At 44.9% G+C, this 18,383-nt stretch overlaps 1 protein-coding gene across 9 annotated transcripts in view; it reads right to left on the reverse strand.

The window, feature by feature from the left end:
* Positions 1-18,383, reverse strand: part of auts2a (activator of transcription and developmental regulator AUTS2 a) — a 1,550,343-nt gene that overhangs the window by 327,456 nt on the left and 1,204,504 nt on the right. The gene's annotated exons all lie outside the window — the stretch shown is intronic.

An 18,383-nucleotide genomic window follows, 5' to 3' on the forward strand; every position in this document is an offset into this window, starting at 1 on the left:
AAACCCCAGGATGTTGAAAGTGGGGAATCAGTGATGCTAATGCCATTGAATGTCAAGGGGAGATGATTAAATTCATTCTTGTTGAACATGATCATTTCCTGGCACTTTTTGGCATGGATATTACTTGCCACTTATCAGCCCAAGTCTGAATGTCATCCAGGTATTGTTGCATATGGAACAGAAGGCTTCAGTATTTAAGGAGCCAATGATGCTGAACTTTGTGCAATCATCAGCTGACATTGTTACTTCTGCCCTTATGGTGGCCACTGATGAAGGTGCTGAAGATGGTTGGGCCTGGGACACTACCCTGAGGAACTCCTGCAGATGTCTTGGAGCTGAGATGATTGACCTCTGTGGAATTCACTGCCACAAAAAGTAGTTGAGGCCAAAATGTTGTGCAATTTCAAGTAGGAATTAGATACAGCTCTTGGGGCTAAAGGGACCAAGGGATATGGGGGGGGGGGGGGGGGGCGGGATCAGCCATGATCATAATGAACGGTGGAGCAGGCTTGAAGGGCCGAATGGCCTCCTCCTGTTGCTATCTTCTTTGTAATCACAACCACCTTCCTTTGAGTTAGGTATCACTCCAACCAGCAGAGTGCCCCCCCCCCACCACTGATTTCTATTGACTCCAACATTACTAGGGCTCCTTGACGCTACATTTGGTCAAATGTTGCTTCGATGTCAAGGGCAGTTACTCTTCCCTCACCTCTTGAGTTCAGCTCTTTTGTCCATGTTTGAACTAAGTCTGTGATGAGGTCAGGAGCTGAGTGGCCCTGGCGGAATTCAAACTGAGCATCAGTGAGCATGTCACTGTCTGCTGAGTAAGTACCGCTTCATAGATTATCATAGACTTTACAGTGCAGAAGGAGGCCATTCGGCCCATCGAGTCTGCACCAGCTCTTGAAAGAGCACCCTACCCAAGGTCCACACCTCCACCCTATCCCCATAACCCAGTAACCCCACCCAACACTAAGGGCAATTCTGGACACTAAGGGCAATTTATCATGGCCAATCCGCCTAACCTGCACATCTTTGGACTGTGGGAGGAAACCGGAGCACCCGGAGGAAACCCACGCACACACGGGGAGGATGTGCAGACTCCGTACAGACAGTGACCCAAGCCGGAATCGAACCTGGGACCCTGGAGCTGTGAAGCAATTGTGCTATCCACAATGCTACCGTGCTGCCCCCCACCAAAAAATTTTTATTTAAACATTTTTTTTATTTCTTTTTTTTTCCCTTTTCTATAGTAAATGGGCAGCCCAGGGCCAAAGACAGCACCTTGACAGCACTGTCATCAACACTTTCTATCACTACGCTGATGATCAAGGGTAGATTGATGGGGTGGTAATTGATTGGGTTGAATTTAACCTGTGGGCAGGCCATACCTGGGCACATTGCCAGGTGGATGCCAGTGTTGCAGCTGCACTGGAACAGCTTGGCTTGGGGTGCAGCTATTTCTGGAGCACAGGTCTTCAGTACTATTGGAATATTGTCAGGGACCATAGCCTTTGAAATCTCCAGTGCCTTCAGCTTTTTCTTGATATCACTTGAACTGAATCAAATTGGCTGAAGGCTGGCATCTGATTGAAGATCGTAGCAAAATGTCTCAGCCTCGTCTTTTACACAGATGTGCTGGGCTCCTCCATCATTGAGGATGGGGTATTTGTGATGGCCCCTCCTCCTGTTAGCTGTTTAATTGTTCACCAACATTCACGACTAGATGTGGCAATACTGCAGAGCACAGATCTGATTATTGGTTGTGGGATCTTAGCTCTGTATATTGCTGGCTGCTTTTGCTGTTTGCTTGCATGCAGCCCTGTGTTGTAGCTTCACCAGGTTGACACCTGATGTCTGGCGCTTCTCCTGGACTCCCTCTTTCACTCATCATTGAACCAGGATTGATCCCCCGTTTGATGGTAATGGTAGAATGGGGCATATGCATAGCTATGAAGTCACAGATTATGGTTAATTCTGCCGATATAGGGCAGCACGGTGGTGCAGTGGTTAGCACTGCTGTCTCACGGCGCCGAGGTCTCAAGTTCGCTCCCGGCTCTGGGTCACTGTCCGTGTGGAGTTTGCACATTCTCCCTGTGTTTCCGTGGGTTTTGCCCCCTCAACCCAAAGATGTGCAAGGTAGGTGGATTGGCCACGGTAAATTGCTCCTTAATTGGTAAAAATGAATTGGGTACTCCAAATTTATTTTTTGAAAATTCTACCGATGTGGCTCACAGTGCCTCAAGATGCCTAATTTTGAATTGCTACACCCGTTTGAAATCTATCCCATTTAGCACAGCGGTAGTGCCACACAACATGACGAAGAGTATCCTCAATGTGAAGACAGGATTTCATCTGTGTGGTGGTCATTGCTATCAACACTGTCATGGACAGTTGCATCTGTGATAGGTAGAATGGTGAGGATGAGTTCAAGCAGTTTTTCCCTTTTGTTGGTTCCTTCATTCTAGCAGCTGTGTACTTTAGGAACAGGCCACCTCAGTCAGTAGTGGTGCTACCTAGCCCCTCTTGATGATGGATATTGAAGTCCATTGATGTACATGCTGTGCCCTTGCCACCCTCAGTGCCCCCTCCAAGTGGTGTTCAACATGGAAGAGAACTGATTCATCAGCTCAATCGGGTGGTGGTGATCAGCAGGAGGTTTCCTTGCCCATATCTGACCTGATTCCATGAGACTTCATGGAGTCCAGAGTCGATGTTGAGAACTCCCGTGGCAACTCCGTCCCAACCGTATACCACTTTGCTGCCACTGGGTCTGTCCTGTTGCCACCAGACAAGGGGGTGGCATGATTCTGTGAATATGATTCTGTCAGGCTGTTGCTTGACCGAGTATGTGGGACAGCTCTCACGATTTTGAACAAGCCCCCAGATGTTAGTAAGGAGGACTTTGTTGTTGTTTCCGACGCCTAGGTTAATGCCAGATGATCCAATCGGTTCCATTCCTTTTTGCAAGCTTTGTGGCGATTTTGACACAACTTGGTGGCACTTTCAGAGGGCATGTTAAGAGTCCATCACATTGCTCTCACATGTAGGCCAGACCAGGTAAAGACGGCAGATTTCCTTCACTGAAAGGCATTCATGAACCACATGAGCTTTCACGACAATTAACAATGGTTTCATGATCACCATTACAGAGACCAGCTTTTGAATTGAAATGAATGAAATTAAATGAAAATCGCTTATTGTCACAAGTAGGCTTCAAATGAAGTTACTGTGAAAAGCCCCTAGTCGCCACATTACAGCGCCTGTTCGGGGAGGCAGTTACGGGAATCGAACCATGCTGCTGGCCTACCTTGGTCTGCTTTCAAAGCCAGCAATTTAGCCCAGTGCTAAAGCAGCCCCTGGGACCTCAGCTATCAAACTTCTATTCTGCCCTCTACGAGAGACGTTCGCCAAGACCCTCCAGCTGTTGTCACCAATTCTAATTGTACAGCACTGCTTCAAGAATGGCAGTTTTGTGGCTGTGCATGGCCATCTGTTTGCTGGTTGTCACTTTTGTGAATGGATTTCCACTGTGCAGCCACTTCGCTAACTGAATTTTAAATTCCACTGGTTGTTGTGGTTGTGGATTTGAACCAGTGTCCTCCAAGCATTCGCCTCTGGATTACTAATCTGGTAACGGTACCACTCCGCCACCACCTCCCCTCAAAGTAAGTTGAATGAAAACGATCAGGATTGTTATTTCTTATCGTGATCAGCTCAGTGATTTTGACCAGGAGAAGATGATAAACCATGCTTGCCCCATTTCGAAGTATGGAAAGTAGCGTGCACATTATTCCAGAAAATGATGGAAGGATTAAGAGCTGGTGGAAAAAAGTGGCAATGGATTAAAGTCTGCACTACTTTGCACATCAGTAAATGATGCAATCTAGTCTTCAGTTCCATTCTTAAACAAGGCACTGACCTTCCTGAGGTGAATGAGGCCATGAGTGCCATTTATCAGAATTTTAAAAAGCTATTTGGTGCTGTCCAGAAAGAGAGAGAGAGACATTACTGCACAAGGTGCAGGTCCGAAGGCCAAAGGAAGTACTGTTGGACTGGACTAAAGATGGCTAGTTAAAGGACTGAAACTATTAGCTGTAAAAGGAAGATACCTTGCTGTGTTTCAGTTGTTACTACGTTGGGGATCGAGCTAGTTATCATCTTTGTAAGTCAATACAAACGTGTCCAAATTTGCAGATCGCACCACAATTAGAATAGCAGCAAATGATTCAGAGCATTCTGCACAAACTCAGAATGATTTGGAGATGTTGCGTTTATTTGCAGAAATGTGATGGATGCTGTTAAAACAAGTAAATGTAAAGGGAGGGTGAGACCTTGTAAAAGTAGAGAACATAGCTCAGGTATTAGCTAGCATAGAAATTTTTGAATAACGCTGACCTACATCATCAGACCTAGGCAGAAACAAAAAGCATCGTTCAACCCAACTGGTCCGTGCCAGTTTTTATTCTGCACACAAGCCTCCTCGCACTACTTTTCATCAAACCCATTAGCCTTCTATTCCCTCCACCACACTCTTCCCTCCCCCAACTCATGTGTGTCCAGCTTTCTCCTAAATGCATCAATGCTATTCACTTCAGCTACTCCTTGCCGAGGTGAGTTACAGATTCTAACCACTATCCCAGTGAAGAGGTTTCTCCTGAATTACCTACTGGATTAATTAATGACTACATTATATTGGTCCCTATGTCAACGTAGTGCCAACTCACGACCCATCATTCATCCCCATAACTCTTTATAGCTCCTATTCCAATTCTGTGCCAACTCATACAAATCCATAGAATAGAACAAGAGAAAAGAATAGAACCTTAGAATTCATATAGTGAAGAAGGCCATTCAGCCCATCAAGTCTGTACGAACCCTCTGAAAGAGCACCCCACCTAGGCCCAGTCCTCCGCCCTATCCCCATAACCCCATCTTACCTGCACATCTTTGGACACTAAGGGGCAATTCAGCATGGCCAATCCACCTAACCAGTACTTCTTTGGACTGTGGGAGGAAACCGGAGTACCAGGAGAAAACCCACGCAGACATGGGGAGAAAGTACAAACTCCACGCAGACAGTTATCCAAGGCCAGAATTGAGCCAGGGTCCCTGGTGCTGTGAGGCAGCAGTGCTAACCACTGTGTATGCCCATGATCCCTAAAATTCTACTCAATATAGTTATTCCTTCAAGTGCTTAATCCCTTCTGAAAACAAACATTTATACTCATAGTCCGAATTGAAAGAGCACTTGAGGCTCTCAATCAAACTATGAACAAAAGCAACATTTACCCCTTCCCCTCCCTGTCATTAAAGGCTGTAGAAACAGTCAAGGAGCACTAATCCTATCAATAAAAGCCCTCAAGTTTATGGCCTTTCACATCCAGTGAAATTGCAACCAGAGTCCCAACAGGTTGGTTCTTTTTAAAAAAATTTAATGGCTTCAGGATTTAGCTTGACAGCTTCCCTGAGCTTGTCCACATTTTACATATTCATGTCTACTCTTAACAATGAATACCTGTACCAAAGGGTACCTGGAACTCTCCAAATGGTAACTGACATCTCCAAATATTTCAGCAACTGTAGACATTTTCCTCATATGTCTAAGGTTTACAGGTTGTGTTTTGGACATCCCAGTAATGAAACTTGCGTCTGTTTGAAGGCAGCTGCTTTTACATGTACAGGTGCCTCCATGAACCACTGATCTGAAAAATACTAACTTCCCACTTTTCCCCCCACCCAATGAAAATCGTGGGTGCCGGGTTTGGGGGTGGGACTTTCAAAACCATGATTCCAGCATCAATTTGGCTAAGGCCTTCCGTCTTCGTCAAAATCCATGCCATTGGTTAGCACAGCTACCTATGGCGCCGAGGACCCGGGTTCGATCCCAGCCCCGGATCACTGTGTGTGTGGAATTTGCACATTCTCCCCGTGTCTGCGTGGGTCTCACCCCCACAACCCAAAGATATGCAGGTTAGGTGGATTGGCGGCACTAAATTGCTCCTTAATTGGAAAAACAAAAGTTGGGTACTCTAAATTTTTTTTGTCAAATTCATGCCAGTGTCTAAGAAGGAATTTGCTGAAGGTTTTGAAGATTATGAAAGATTTTAGTAATTAAGTTGCTGTAAGCTAAACTCCAGAACCAAGGGCCACAGAAACAAGATAAGGAAAACTGAAGTAACTCGATATTCACCTGTCTGAAAGGGAATACTATTTGCATGATTGCAAACCCCACATACTTTGATCGCATTAAGTGCAGCATTTGCTCACAAAACGAATTTCTGGAGATATAAATTCTACCCACAGATATCAACCACAGAACTTACTATAGTTCGGCAATCATTCACAGGCTTCACCATCAAATTTGATCAAAAGTTTTTAAACCATGTACTTCTGACCTACCACAATTGCAATTGTCAATCTGTGATTTTTCTCTTGTGCATTTGATAGCCTGAGATTTTCCTGCTTATGAAAAAGAATGAGTGGCATACTGCAAATAGCAGGTGCACCTTCGTATGTGTGGTCTTCAGCGGAGGCATCAAGGGAGGCAGCCACAGACCGCTCAACAATTTCTAAACCAATGTTACTGCAAGGCATTCCAAATTACGGACAGTGGGAGGGCTCTACTGTGTCCCTGGCCTGAAAAGTATTGAGCTGTACAATAAAATGGCATTCAATCGTGCTGTACCATTGCTTCAATCTTTAAGCCTACATCAATGAAGAATGCGCAAGGTTGGTCCGCAAACTCAAGGGACCTACTAGGGATGAAATGCTGGAGAAGAACGATTTTTGGTCTAAAACTTACCATGAACAGTTGTGACTGCTTCCTCCCTTCTGGCACAAGATCCACCTAAGATAAGCCACATCAAATAAGGGATGTTTTTATTCAAAATAAATTATGAAAGTAAATTATCATTTGACTGTATGAATGAAGAAATGCCGCTCGGCCCACAGAAGCTCAACCTTCACAGGAATTGAAGCACAATTGTTTTTTTATGGTTTGGCAGAAATTGCATGTGAACAATGTGGGGCGGGTCACTTGTGAACAATGTGAGGCGGATCACTTGTGAACAATGTGAGGCTGATCACTGGTGAACAATGTGAGGCAGATCACTTGTGAACAATGTGAGGCAGGTCACTTGTGCGTCCAAATTGTGGTATAATCACGTTCCTCAAATAGATGAGTTAAACTGCCCAATGTGAGACCAAAACCTTCTTTAAAACAATGTGTATTAATATACAAAAGGTTTTCTGTTTAAAAAAAAAATTATAATACCCAATTAATTTTTTCCAATTATGGGGCAATTTAGCATGGCCAATCCACCTAGCCTGCACATCTTTGGGTTGTGGGGGCGAAACCCTCGCAAACACGGGGAGAATGTGCAAACTCCACACGGACAGTGACCCAAAGCCGGGATCGAACCTGGGACCTCGGCACCGTGAGGCAGCAGGGCTAACCCCAGGTCTTCTGTTATTAACCGTACACACAGGATACAAGGAATGGACAAAGCGCAGCTGCTTGCAGGCACAGAATGCGTGCCATGACCCAAGTTATCCAAGGACCTTTATGATAAAGGAGTTGAGGTAATGGACACTGAAGAGTGATTAATGATCTGTCAGAGATTTTATGACACTGTTTATAGCAGTGTTTAATTTCCAGGAATCATTTGCCACCTTATGATATGACTTCTTGTGCATGAAAAGCGAGTCCAAAAACATGCACAGGCTTTTTTAGATCAGCTCATGTACGGTGAGGTCAATAGGAGGTCTACATTACACTGTCACTTCTATCTGCACTAAAAACAAACTGTAAAGCGATGTCTCTGGTGATTTAGTTCTCTCAATGACAGGTGCATTGGATCTGCACCAGGAAATTCAGTTTCGGCAATAATCAGACACATTGCCTAATGAACAGGGTCACTTTACTGAAACACACTTCTGGAGCCTTTGCTGCATCATTGGAGAGATAAGTGGACTACTAGCAATATTATGTACAGTTACAATACACCACAATACATGAAGGTTGGGAATATAAATAAGAAAATAGCATCAAGACCATCATTAGCATTGAGAAATAGCCTGAGTCCCAACACGGAAACAAGATTTGATACAAGACTAAGGGAGGAGATGGATTCTCTTAAAAATTGGTGAAAGAGCTCTAAACTTGCAGGTTTAAGTAATGCTTTAGACTACGGTCCACTCGAGTAATAAGTCACTGGTTCGAATGCTCAGTTATCCTAGATCAATTTCCATCACTTTGCATTCTCTCTTGTTGACACCTGCCTATGTGAAGCTCATCCCTTCTCCAAGATTCATATCCAGCCCCTTTGATCGCCTCACAACCAACTCCTGACGACTCAATGTCAAGTTTGCTCCCAACGTTTACAAACGTGGCACGGCCCCATTCCTGCATGGTCAGAAAGCCCAAGCTTGACTCGTTAACTTCTTCACCTCGTGCCAAAACTGTAGTCTTTCCTTCACGTTGAAGGTGTCATCGCCTCCCAGTTCTGTGATCACTTCTCCCACAACTCTGTTCAAACTACAATTTCAGTCCTCCTCCTGGCATTTTTGAGAATAATTGGTGAGTGTGTACACCCACATTTTGCACTGTCTCTCCTTGTCCTCGGTGTGATGTTTAACAAGGCCAATAGCAAAATCCTCCAGTATTCACCTCCGCATGTCCTGTGGCTCCGTACCTATTGGTACCAAAGCACTCAGCTTTTCCTGCAGTTCTAGCACTTCCTCAATGATCCATCCTTTGTCCCCTTCTCTCCCCTCACTTGCTTGTTAACAGTGACACTATTCAATATATGGCACAATGTCAGCTTCCAAATGTATGCTTCACATCTTTGCCAATTCTCTGAATCGTACAACTATCTCTGTGCTGTCAGACTGTCTGTCTGACATGCACATCATGGGGGAGCTAGAACCTCATAGCCAATTCATCCGTTGTGCAAAATTCACCATTTTGTTTTCTTCCTGGCTTCTCTCTCGGGTAAAACAGCTGGCCTCATCTCTTCTCCCTCACTTTGACAACATTGCCACCTCCTCTCTAATCCATGGTTGCCGAAGCCTTTATCCATCCTTCGTCAACTTTTGAGTCAATAACTTCAATGTTTTCCTTACTGGTCTCCATACATTATGAACCATAAATCATTACTACCTAAAAGCCCTAAACGCTCATCACCGTCTCAGTTTTCACAAATGTAAACAGGCTTCTTTTTTCCTTGGTCCATGGCAGGCAGCAGAGGTTGTCCAGCACAGGTCCTCCTCTCTGCTCACGAGCATAAGATGATGATACTATGGGCAGAAACATACACTGACCAGTAAGCTTTTTCAACAGGAAGTTATGAGGGCAGGCTTTTGTCCAGTCTCGGTAGGTTGGGGCAGAGGACAGTAACCAAAACTTAAAAATAAGTCAAGTAAGCTACCCTTCTGATTTTAATGTACCTTCCTTAGGATACACTATTGTGGTATATAGATACTGGACAGAGCGAAGCAAGGATGAAAAGGATACGAGATTTGCTTACGGAATGACGGATGTCACTGAATTCATTGCTACTTTCCTGTTTTTTTAAAGTAAATTTAAAGTACCCAATTTATTTTTTTCCAATTAAGGGGCCATTGGCGTAGTCAATCCACCTGACCTGCACATCTTTGGTTTGTGGGGGTGAAACTCATGCAGACGCGGGGAGAAGGTGGAAACGTCACACAGACATTGACCCGGGGTCGGGATCGAACCAGAGTCCTCAGCGCCGTAGGCAGCAGTGCGAACCACTGCACTACCGTGCTGCCCTATTGATACTTTTCATTTTATTTATTAACTTACAGGACGTGGGTGTCATTGGAAACAACAGCATTTACTGTCCGTTCCTCACTGTCCTTGAAGATGGTGATGAGCAGTGTCATGATATTCAAACACACACATCATGATAGACACACCAACAGACAAATCAGCACACACAACACGACAACCAATGATAGACAAGGACAGAGACAATATAAGAGAAGAAACACGACACCTGGTGGCCAGTAGATCTGGAGACCAGGACAAGGACAGGACCTGATTAACATCACACTCAGGGAGTCACCACGTGCAGAGTATCAAGACAGAACTGTAAATAACAAGTTGAAATAAAACAGCGTTGTACCAAATACAACCGTGTTGGTTCATCTGTACATCAGAACACCCAACACTACATGGTACAGGAGTGGATCGATACCTGCCGGCAAACCTGCCATCCTGAGATATGGACATCACCAACAAACCGCAGCCGTTGCAAGTCGCTGGGAATCTTGGCACCAATAGGAAGCTTTTCAAGCAGCGATTTGAACTGTACATGCGAGCCAACGAGAAACAGAATGCCTCGGACGAAACAAAGATTGCGATGCTCCTCACCACCGCAGGTCAGCACACCATCGATGTATTCAACTCACTGGTGTTCGCGGAAGGCGAGAACCAATACAAGTATGACACGGTCCTCCTCAAGCTAGACCAGCACTTTAACGTTGAAGTGAATGAAAGTTTTGAAAGGTATATCTTTCAGCAACGCCTGCAAGGTAAGGATGAGCTCTTTCAACCCTTTCTGACGCACCTCCGCATGCTCGCGCAGTCCTGAGGTTACGGCAACACCTCAGAGTCCATGATCCGGGACCAGATTGTTTTTGGCGTTACCTCCAGTGGCCTACGCCAGCAGCTTCTTAAAATTAAAGGCCTTACCTTAGCGTCTGCGGTGGAAGGTTGTGTCCTCCATGAAAATGCAACCAGCCGTTTTGCCCAATTTCAGGCGACCGAATCGGCACGGAGGGGGTCCCTAGCCGTCGAATTGGCCAGCCAGGCCGCCCACAAGGCCGAACGCATCCAGGCAATTGATTATCTCCTGGCCCGCGGCCCGGACGAGGGCGGCCGTTTCCTGCGCTTTTCACAGTCTCCCGCGCTTGTGCGCGCCAAAACCAACGGCAACATCGAGGGACGCACTGCGCAGGCGCGCCCGATGCAAGACCGAACTGCGCATGTGCAGTGGCGTAACGAACGCCGTGACGTCATGACGTGCAGCAACTGTGGAGCTGTAGATTTAAAAGGGCAATGTTCTGCTAAAAACCGACAATGCCTACGATGTGGCAAGATGGTCCACTACGCTGCCTACTGTCGAGCGGTTCAACCGATGGATCCTACACATCTCCGACAACCTCGCAGACACGTCAGGACCGTCCAGCCCGTACATCAGGGCATCCAGCCAAATGACACAGATGACCAAGATGCCTTCCGGGTTTCGTCATTGATGTGAACAGGGTCAACACCATCAATCCGGCCGATGAATGGAGTGCCACCCTGACGGTCAACCCGAATTCGTCGCACACCTACTAGATTGGACTTATGAGACTGTTCACACGTTAAAGTTGAAACACTATTATATTGCAACATGTTACTGTTTTATCATTCCAGATATCGTTTGACCGGACCACACTTCAAAGTTTTTCGTCTTCCTGTTTTGTTATGGTACAACCTCGTTAGCATGACACACCCGACATCGCCCCATGTATATAGTTACGCCACATGCACCTGCTGTAAATATCACGCACACACACTTTTAGATGCACTCACGACACATTCGTATTTATAACCACGTAGGCACATAATTTTGTAAAAAAGGGGGGATGTCATGATATTCAAACACACACATCATGATAGACACACCAACAGACAAATCAGCACACACAACACGACAACCAATGATAGACAAGGACAGAGACAGTATAAGAGAAGAAACACGACACCTGGTGGCCAGTAGGTCTGGAGACCAGGACAAGGACAGGACCTGATTAACATCACACACAGGGAGTCACCACGTGCAGAGTATCAAGACAGAACTGTAAATAACAAGTTGAAATAAAACAGCGTTGTACCAAATACAACCGTGTTGGTTCATCTGTACATCAGAACACCCAACACTACAAGCAGTATTCGAAAATTGCTGCAGTTCATGTACTCCCACAGAGCTGTCACGTTGAAAGTTCCAAAATATTGATCCAGCAATGATGAAGGAACGGAGATATATTTCCATTCCGGATTGAGAAATCCACAAAATATTTGCCGGCTCGTGTTCTCAATACTTCATGCAACGTGTCTCCACAGTTGTGCATGAACATAGTAATTATGAAATGAGTGAGTCGAAACAGGTTTGTACTTCGCTCTTACTTGTTCAAGGGTTAAAAGAAAATCAGTAACAAAATCAGAACCAAAGTACAACTGAGAAGAAGGCAGTGGCCCTGATATCTGTGCACTTTTTCATTGGCACTACTTTCATAATTCAAGTATTTTCTCAATCTGTCACCTTCATGCAGTTTGGTCATTTACAACTGAGAAGCTGTATCATTAGTAATCAATGGAGACTCCAGGCACAATTCTCAGACCTCAATTCCAACCAGTGGCCATTTCAACTTTTAATCCAATGAGTGAAACTCTCTCAAAGACCTTGGTGAAGGACTGTGCAAGCCACGCAACTCCACGGTACACTTACTATATTACCATTTTCACAAATCTTCATTATGGATTTGAAGGGCATCGACCTACGTCTCTGTCACCATATATGAAACTATTAAAATTTGGTTTTATCCTGGATCAAATAAGTTCATTGTTCCTCGCAACTTTCAATTTAATTTCTTCAGCTGTAATTTAATGGGTAAGAGTCAAAACCAAAACCTAGGCCAGGATCCTCTGGCTGTTCACGCCGGCGGGATTCTCTGGCCCCTATGGCAGCGCATCGCTGCTGTGGGTTTCCACGGTAGCGTACGGTGGCTTCAATGGGAATTCCCATTGATAGCAGTGGAACCAGATAATCCCGCCGCCAGTTTGACTGTGAATTCTATCCTTTTTTGCTGTTAACACTTTGGTCTGTAGTAACTCACCCCATCGGAAGCATCATGTGGCCCAATCGACCAATGGGAAACGAGTGCGGGGATCTCTGTGCAGAGCTCAGTCTTTTGAGACCAGTTGTGATCCTCATGCTGAGAATGAAGACATCATTTATTGTACTCTGTATATAGCTTGTTTGAGAAAGGCACAGGGAGTACAAAGAGAGTTTTGGAGACATTTATTAACATATTATATACATGAGGCCTGGCTAGATCTAACCGGGTCCACTCTCCTTTCTAGTCAGCCTCACACTGGCTGACCACTTATCCCAGTGCTAGTAAACTACCTCACCCCCAAGGCGGAGCGTGCACTCTCAATGAGCACAGGGAAACAATCATCCTCAATCGGATGTGTCATATGCAGGTTATAAAGGTTTTTTGGGGGGGCAGCACGGTGGCGCAATGGGTTAGCCCTGCAGCCTCACGGCGCCGAGGTCCCAGGTTCGATCCCGGCTCTGGGTCACTGCGTGGAGTTTGCACATTCTCCCCGTGTTTGCGTGGGTTTCGCCCCCACAACCCAAAGATGTGCAGGCTAGGTGGATTGGCTATGCTAAATTGCCCCTTAATTGGAAAAAATGAATTGGCTACACTTAATTTTTTTTTTTTAATTACAGAATTTTTTGTTAATAAACCCTCTGTTGTTCATTTGCCAACTTTTGCATTTACTACATTGGCAGCGAGGAAGACAACAGCAACTGTAAGGGGAATTGTAAGGGGAATAGACAGGCAGTTCTGCGGACGCAATCGAGACTCCAGGATGGTATGTTGCCTCCCTGGTGCAAGGTTCAAGGATGTCTCGGAGCGGCTGCAGGACATTCTGGGGGGGGGGGGGGGGGGGGTGAACAGCCAGCTGTCATGGTGCACATAGGCACCAATGATATAGGTAAAAAACGGGACAAGGTCCTACAAGCTGAATTTAGGGAGCTAGGAGTTAAACTTAAAAAGTAGGACCTCAAAGGTAGTAATCTCAGGATTGCTACCAGTGCCACGAGCTAGTCAGGGTAGGAATGTCAGGATAGAGAGGATGAATGCGTGGCTCGAGAGATGGTGCAAGAGGGAGGGATTCAAATTCCTGGGACATTGGAACCGGTTCTGGGGGAGGTGGGACCAGTACAAACCGGACGGTCTGCACCTGGGAGGACTGGAACCGATGTCCTAGGGGGGGTGTTTGCTAGAGCTGTTGGGGAGAGTTTAAACTAATGTGGCAGGGGGATGGGAACCGATGTAGGAAGTTGGAAGGTAGTAAAACAGGGACAGAAATAAAAGGCAGTAAGGGGGAAAGTGTAAGGCAGAGAACCCATAGTCAAAAATCTGAAAGAGCGACAGTACAAGGTACAGTGACTGAGGGGAGCTCAGTGAATAGGACAAGCAATACTAAAAGAAATAAAACGGGAAGTGAAAACATTAACGGTAAGCGACGCGGCAGGTTGTTACATGAAGATATGGGTTCAACGACAAGGTTAAGAGGAAATATAACTTAGGAGAGGTTACTGATCGAGGTGTTAAGATTCAGAACAGAGGTAAAAAAAGCCAACATAAGTGTACTTTACTTGAATGCTCGTAGTATTCGGAATAAGGTAAATGAGTTGATGGCGCAAATCATCGTGAATGACTATGATTTAGTATCCATTACTGGAACATGGGTAAAGGATGGTCACAACTGGGAGTTAAATATCCGAGGGTATCAAACTTTTTGGAAGGACGGAGTGGATGGTAAGGGAGGAGGTGGAGCTCTGTTAATTAAGGATGACATCCGGGCAATAGTAAGGGATGACATCGGTGCTATGGAGGATAAGGTTGAATCCATTTGGGTGGAAATCAGGAATAGTAAGGCGAAAAAGTCACTGATAGGAGTAATCTATAGGCCACCAAATAGTAACATTATGGTGGGGCAGGCAATAAACAAAGAAATAACTGATGCATGTAGAAAGGGTATAGCAGTTATCATGGGGGATTTTAATCTACATGTTGATTGGTTTAACCAGGTCGGTCAAGACAGCCTTGAGGAGGAGTTTATAGAATGTATCCGTGATAGTTTCCTAGAACAGTATGTAATGGAACCTACGAGGGAACAAGCGGACCTAGATCTGGTCCTGTGTAATGAGACAGGATTGATTCAGGATCTCATAGTTAGGGATCCTCTCGGAAGGAGCGATCACAATATGGTGGAGGGTGAGAAGGTAAAATCAAGCACTAGTGTTTTGTGCTAAAACAAAGGAGATTAGCTAAGGTAGACTGGGAGCAAAGACTTTATAGTGAAACAGTTGAGGAACAGTGGAGGACCTTCCAAGTGATTTTTCACAGTGCTCAGCAAAGGTTTATACCAACAAAAAGGAAGGGCGGTAAAAAGAGGGAAAATCGACCGTGGATATCTAAGGAAATACAAAGTAGCAAAGATCAGTGGGAGACTAGAGGACTGGGAAATCTTTAGGGGGCAACAGAAAGCTACTAAAAAAGCTATAAAGAAGGGTAAGATAGATTATGAGAGTAAACTTGATCAGAATATAAAAACAGATCGTAAAAGTTTCTACAAATACGTAAAACAAAAAAGAGTGGCTAAGGTAAATATTGGTCCTTTAGAGGATGAAAAGGGAGAATTAATAATGGGAGATGAGGAAATGGCTGAGGAACTGAACAGGTTTTTTGGGTCGGTCTTCACAGTGGAAGACACAAATAACATGCCAGTGACTGATGGAAATGAGGCTATGACAGGTGAGGACCTTGAGAGGATTGTTATCACCAAGGAGGTAGTGATGGGCAAGCTAATGAGGCTAAAGGTAGACAAGTCTCCTGGACCTGATGGAATGCATCCCAGAGTGCTAAAAGAGATGGCTAGGGAAATTGCGAATGTACTAGTGATAATTTACCAAAATTCACTAGACTCTGGGGTGGTCCCGGCGGATTGGAAATTAGCAAACGTGACACCACTGTTTAAAAAAGGAGGTAGGCAGAAAGCGGGTAATTATAGGCCAGTGAGCTTAACTTCGGTAGTAGGGAAGATGCTGGAATCTATCATCAAGGAAGAAATAGCGAGGCATCTGGATGGAAATTGTCCCATTGGGCAGATGCAGCATGGGTTCATAAAGGGCAGGTCGTGCCTAACTAATTTAGTGGAATTTTTTGAGGACATTAACAGTGCGGTAGATAACGGGGAGCCAATGGATGTGGTATATCTGGATTTCCAGAAAGCCTTTGACAAGGTGCCACACAAAAGGTTGTTGCATAAGATAAAGATGCATGGCATTGAGGGGAAAGTAGTAGCATGGATTGAGGCTTGGTTAATTAATAGAAAGCAAAGAGTGGGGATTAATGGGTGTTTCTCTGGTTGGCAATCAGTAGCTAGTGGTGTCCCTCAGGGATCAGTGTTGGGCCCACAACTGTTCACAATTTACATAGATGATTTGGAGTTGGGGACCAAAGGCAATGTGTCCAAGTTTGCAGACGACACTAAGATAAGTGGTAAAGCAAAAAGTGCAGAGGATACTGGAAGTCTGCAGAGGGATTTGGATAGGCTAAGTGAATGGGCTAGGGTCTGGCAGATGGAATACAATGTTGCCAAATGTGAGGTTATCCATTTTGGTAGGAATAACAGCAAAAGGGATTATTATTTAAATGATAAAATATTAAAACATGCAGCTGTGCAGAGAGTCCTGGGTGTGCTAGTGCATGAGTTGCAAAATGTTGGTTTACAGGTGCAACAGGTGATTAAGAAGGCAAATGGAATTTTGTCCTTCATTGCTAGAGGGATGGAGTTTAAGACTAGGGAATTTCTGCTGCAATTGTATAAGGTGTTAGTGAGGCCACACCTGGAGTTTTGGTCTCCTTACTTGAGAAAGGACGTACTGGCACTGGAGGGTGTGCAGAGGAGATTCACTAGGTTAATCCCAAAGCTGAAGGGGTTGGATTACAAGGAGAGGTTGAGTAGACTGGGACTGTGCTCGTTGGAATTTAGAAGGATGAGGGGGGATCTTATAGAAACATATAAGATTATGAAGGGAATAGATAGGATAGATGCGGGCAGGTTGTTTCCACTGGCGGGTGAAAGCAGAACTAGGGGGCATAGCCTCAAAATAAGGGGAAGTAGATTTAGGACTGAGTTTAGAAGGAACTTCTTCGCCCAAAGGGTTGTGAATCTATGGAATTCCTTGCCCAGTGAAGCAGTAGAGGCTCCTTCATTAAATGTTATTAAGATAAGGATAGATAGTTTTTTGAAGAATAAAGGGATTAAGGGTTATGGTGTTCGGGCCGGAAAGTGGAGCCGAGTCCACAAAAGATCAGCCATGATCTCATTGAATGGTGGAGCAGGCTCGAGGGGCCAGATGGCCTACTACTGCTCCTAGTTCGTATGTTCTAACTCAGATTGCACCAAATAAAACGTTTTTGACAAATTGAATTGAGTCCAGCCTGAAAAACTAGCCATGCCTCTCTTCGAAAAATTAGAAGCTTTCAACGCAGCTACAGAGGGAAGGGTACATTATTTGCAGCGGTTGCAATATTTTTTCCATGCGACCAAAATAGAGCGGCTGCATACTTGATGGGCTATAGGACTTGTTCTGCACTGTATTTTTTCAGTCAATCTGCAATCCCATTAGCGGATACAAATGGGTTTCACAGTGGCCTCTTGTGGATTTCCTAATTCACCGTGGTGGCCACTAGCAGATCATCCTGCAGGAAATTCATGCTGGTGTAAAATTGACTTTTGGACCTCCCACCGAATTTCCCCCCCCCCCTTTCCACTGCCGTTGAATCCATCAGCAGGGGCATGGGGGAATTCCGTCCCATCTTCCACAACTGCTAATTGATACTATATCAGTTGTTAATTTTTAAATTTGACATTGATAAATATTTGTCAGCCAGAAAGCATTAAGGGATATTGGGCAAAAGCATGTACTTGCGAGTTAGGTTAAATGGCGGAATAGGCTTGAGGGCTGAATGGCCTCCTGCTGTCCTGTGTCTTTTTAACTATTGAAACAAGTTGGTGAGGTGATACTTCATTTAAAGCACCTACCATTGATTCAGTGCTGCATTAGAATGTCAGCCCAGATTACTTTGATGTCGGCACTGTGGAGGAAGAACTGCTTGACATTTATAGTGCTGTAATGTAAAACCTGAGGCATGTGAAACAAGCCAGATCTGTTATTCAGTAAATTAAGGCACTATTACAGAAACTGGCTGCCATTGTCAGGTGCGGAGGGCTACAATATCAGGTCAGTAGGTTTTGGAAAGCTAATGCCAGTTTTACCAAATTATGGGTATCATATTGCATCCTGTGTTCAAGCACCTGAATAAGAAGCATGGTGTGGAGACTGACTTAGAAACTGTAAGCTGCATCTAAACCCCATGCACTGAATCATAAGCAATTCAAACACCTGAATGAAGAATTCAGTGCTGCAACTCCCCCTTCAGATCTTGTGCAGCCAGCTAATTTTTCCAGGGGAGAGTGACCCTCCACAACATAATAACTGCAA

The sequence above is a fragment of the Scyliorhinus torazame genome, chromosome 12 (assembly GCF_047496885.1).
Source record: "Scyliorhinus torazame isolate Kashiwa2021f chromosome 12, sScyTor2.1, whole genome shotgun sequence".
NCBI lineage: Eukaryota > Metazoa > Chordata > Chondrichthyes > Carcharhiniformes > Scyliorhinidae > Scyliorhinus > Scyliorhinus torazame.